General features: G+C 41.9%; 1 long non-coding RNA gene across 1 annotated transcript in view; it reads left to right on the forward strand.

The window, feature by feature from the left end:
* The first annotated feature begins 1694 nt into the window (after positions 1 to 1694).
* The window catches only part of LOC115293643, a 40445-nt gene continuing 38463 nt past the window's right edge, over positions 1695 to 3676 (forward strand). Inside the window, exon 1 of the long non-coding RNA XR_003909548.1 lies at positions 1695 to 1876. This is a non-coding gene — a long non-coding RNA (uncharacterized LOC115293643). The remainder of the gene's footprint in view (positions 1877 to 3676) is intronic.

The following is a 3676-nucleotide window of genomic DNA, read 5'->3' on the forward strand; positions in this document are numbered from 1 at the left end:
CCTAGCTGCTTTCAGAATTCTCTTTATCTTTATATTTTGCCAGTTTCACTATAATATGTCATGCCAAAGTTCGATTCCAATTACATATTAATGGGGTTCTTTGTGCCTCTTGAATTTGAATGTCTATTTCTTTTCCCAGATTTGGGAAATTCTCAGTTATAATTTGGTCTAGTATCCCTTCAGGACTTTTCTGTCTTCCTCTTCAGGAATTCCTATGATATGGATGTTGTTCTGTTTGATTTTATCATTTAGGTCTCGAATTCTCCTTTCCTGCTCCTGGATCAATTTCTCTCTCTCTTTTTTTCTTTTTCTGCTTTCTCTTTTGCTATATCTATCTCTTCTAATTCACCTTTTCTTCTCTCTGCTCCTTCAATCCTTGAGGTGGGTGCCTTTATTATTGACCTCATTCACAGCCTTTTTTAACTTGTCACACCTATTTTCAAAATCCCTAGTCATGTCTTAGTTGCTTGTCTAATGGTTTTTCAACCCCAGCGATTAATTTTATGACAAGTTTTTAAATTTTTGTTCCGTTATGTTGTTTAGATCTGTTTTTAGCAGTTTTGTGGCTGTGACTTCTTCCTGGAGATTCTTCAGGGGAGAGTTCCTTCGTTTTGTCATTTTGGCTAGTTTTCTGTCTCTTGTCAGTTTTAAAAAGCTCATGGTGCTCTGTGCACCTCTTAGTATTGCTCTGTTAAAGGACGCTTATTGACTGTCCAGGGCCTGTCATTTCTGGAAATATTCTTTTAATGGTGTCTCTCAGTTTCTCTTGTTGTGACTTTGATTATTTTATTTCCCTACTCAGCGATATTTGGGACTTGCCATCATGTGCACTTTGGCTTGTTTCTTGGGGTAGCCCTGAGAAGGAAAACAGACAGACAAACACAGAGGGAACAGAAGCACACAAACACACAAGCAAATCAAACAAACAAATTAAAAGGGGGAATGGAAGGAAAGAAAATGGAGAGGAAGGAGAAAAAAAGAAGAAAAATAAATCAAGGGGGGTAGAGACAAAAAAGGACAATGGAAAGTCTAAAAGTAAGAGGGGAGATAAGGATGAGATATGGGAGAATATATCTGGATTGCAAGAAAGAGAAAAAAGAAAGGAGAAAGGAAAATAAGGAGTAAAACTTTAAAAATTTTTTTCTAAAATAAAAAAGGTAATAATAATATAAGTACCAAAAAAAAAAAAAAAAAAAAAGCAGCTCCCCCTCATGGATAGGAGTGGTTTGGTGTAGTAGATCTTGAGGGCTGCTCTCAGAAGCCCCCCCCTTAGTGGCTGCGGAGAATGGCAACGCCCCAAGCTCTGCTGGAACTAAGCTCTGCAGGCCACTCCAATAGTCCGATCTCCTGCTGCTGCAGCTGAGACAAGCTGTATTTTCCAGGCCCGTCTCCTTTCAAAATCCTAGTACATGCACTTATGCTACCACAGATGAGATGTACTTGCTTTGGCGGCTGGTTTTCTAGCGGTGATCTCGTAGGGGGAGGGAGCAGTTTCTCTAGGTGCCAGCAGGGATTTGTGCTACTGCTGCTAGAGGTGAGGTGCGCTGCAGGAGGCAAAGTGCACACCCTCACAGACACCGGAGTCAACTCCCAGCCCCCCAGCTGGTATTGTGATAGAGTAGGGGGAGGGATCAGTTTCTCCTGGCTGGCCTGGATTCACGCTGCCACTGCCCAAGGCGCTGGGCGCTGCCGGAAATTAACTGCTGCTGGAAATGTGCTGTGCGCTCCTGCAGCTAAAGCCTGTGCCTCCCGCCTCCACCACCACCAACTCCCTGCCGGGATCACGTTCAGGTGGGGGCTATTTTTTCCATGTTGGCACCCCGGATTCGGGTTTCACACAGCCAATGCTGGATTCAACATGCACTGTGGAAATAAGGTATGTTCTCCCACTCCTGCCGAGGCTGAAGTGCGTGCCCCAGGGTCACCGTTGGGGCCGCTGAACCCTGCTCGGATGCACTGGGGTGGAGGTAGTTTTTTCCCTTGTGCCAATCAGGTTCGGGATTTGGGCTACCCAGCAGTTATATATGGCGTGAGAGTTTTTCTCTCCATGCGGGGCTAGATGTTCTTTATCTCTTCTCTAGAGATAGTAGTATGAGCATGTTCAGTTTCTCTTTCTCTTCCCTTTGTCTCTCAGGGGCTCTGCGCCCTTTCCCTTTATTGGGCTGGGGCTTCCACCTCCCCTGTCCTTCTTGGGCTGGCCGATTTTCCAATCTCCCCAGTTCGCACTCACTCACTCAGGCATCTTTGAGGTTGTATTCTTTCTGGAGTCTGGATTTTCTCTTTCCACTCTGGCAGATGAGAGTAATGTCCTTCTCAGTTCAATAGATGGGGTGGATGAAGTTTAGAGAGCTCTTTTCCTCTCGCCATCTTGGCTCCTCCCCCCATCTTATTTCTTGATATAGCCTGCATTGCTATAAATTTATCTCTCAGAACAGCTTGTGCTGTGTCCCAAACATTTTAGACCATTGTCTTTTCATTTTCATTCCTTGGTTGACTCATTCATTGTTGAGTAGCATGTTTACCTTCTATATGTTTGAAGTTTATGTTTTCCAGGTGTGTGTGTGTGTGTGTGTGTGTGTGTGTGTGTGTGTGTGTGTGTGTGTGTGTGAGAGAGAGAGAGAGAGAGAGAGAGAGAGATTTCTAGTTTCATACCATTGTCAGAAAAGATGCATAAGATTTCTGTCTTTTTAAATTTATTTAGACTTATTTTGTGGCCTAATATGTGAACTATTTTGGAGAATTTTCGATATATGCCTGAAAATATTGTATACTCCATTGTTTGGAACGCTCTACATACATTATGTATATCTGGGTAATGTGTTACCTAAAAACTGTTTCTTTATTGATTTTCTGCCTGGATGATCTATCCACTGATACAAGTGAGGTGTTTAAGTCCCCTATTATTACATTACCATCCATTTCTCCCTTTATGCCTGGTAATTTTTTTTTTAAGTATTTAGGTGCTCCAGTGTTGGTGCATAGATATTTACAATTATACCTTATTGTTCAATTGATCATTATATAATGTCCTTCTGTTTGTTTTTATAGTCTTTGTTTTAAATTCCATTTTGACTGATATAAGTTTTGCTAAGCCAGCTGTTTTTTGTCTTGGAAGTTGCATAAAAATTTTTCATCACTTCACTTTCAGTTTGTATGTATACTTAAGTCTGAAATAAGTATCTGGCAGGAAGCATATAGATTGGTCTTATTTTTTTATCCATCTGCCACCTTGTCTTGTTATTGGAGTATTTAGACCATTTGCATTTAAAATAATTGATATGTATATACTTCCATTTTGTTTTCTGATTATGTAGTTCTTCTCTGTTCTTTCTTGTTTTCTTTTGTAATTTTTTCTTTTGTAACTAATTATTTAAAAAATGTTAAGTTTATTTTTGAGAGACAGAGAATCCCAGGTGGGCTTCACACTGTCAGCACAGAGACTGATGTGGAGCTCAAGCCCATGAACTGTGAGATCATAATTGAGCCAAAAGCAAGAGTTGGATACTTACTGAACTACCTAGGCACCCCTGTAATTTATTTTTCTGCAGTTTTTTGTTTGGATTGCTCTGTCCAAGGGACAAGGGTCCAAGGGTGAGGGACGAGGGGGGGAGGGGGGAGAGGGATGAGGGGTGGCGAGACGGGAGGGGGGAGAGGAGGGAAGCGAGAGGTGGGGGGG

The sequence above is a fragment of the Suricata suricatta genome, chromosome 6, assembly GCF_006229205.1.
Source record: "Suricata suricatta isolate VVHF042 chromosome 6, meerkat_22Aug2017_6uvM2_HiC, whole genome shotgun sequence".
In the NCBI taxonomy this organism is placed as follows: Eukaryota; Metazoa; Chordata; class Mammalia; order Carnivora; family Herpestidae; genus Suricata; species Suricata suricatta.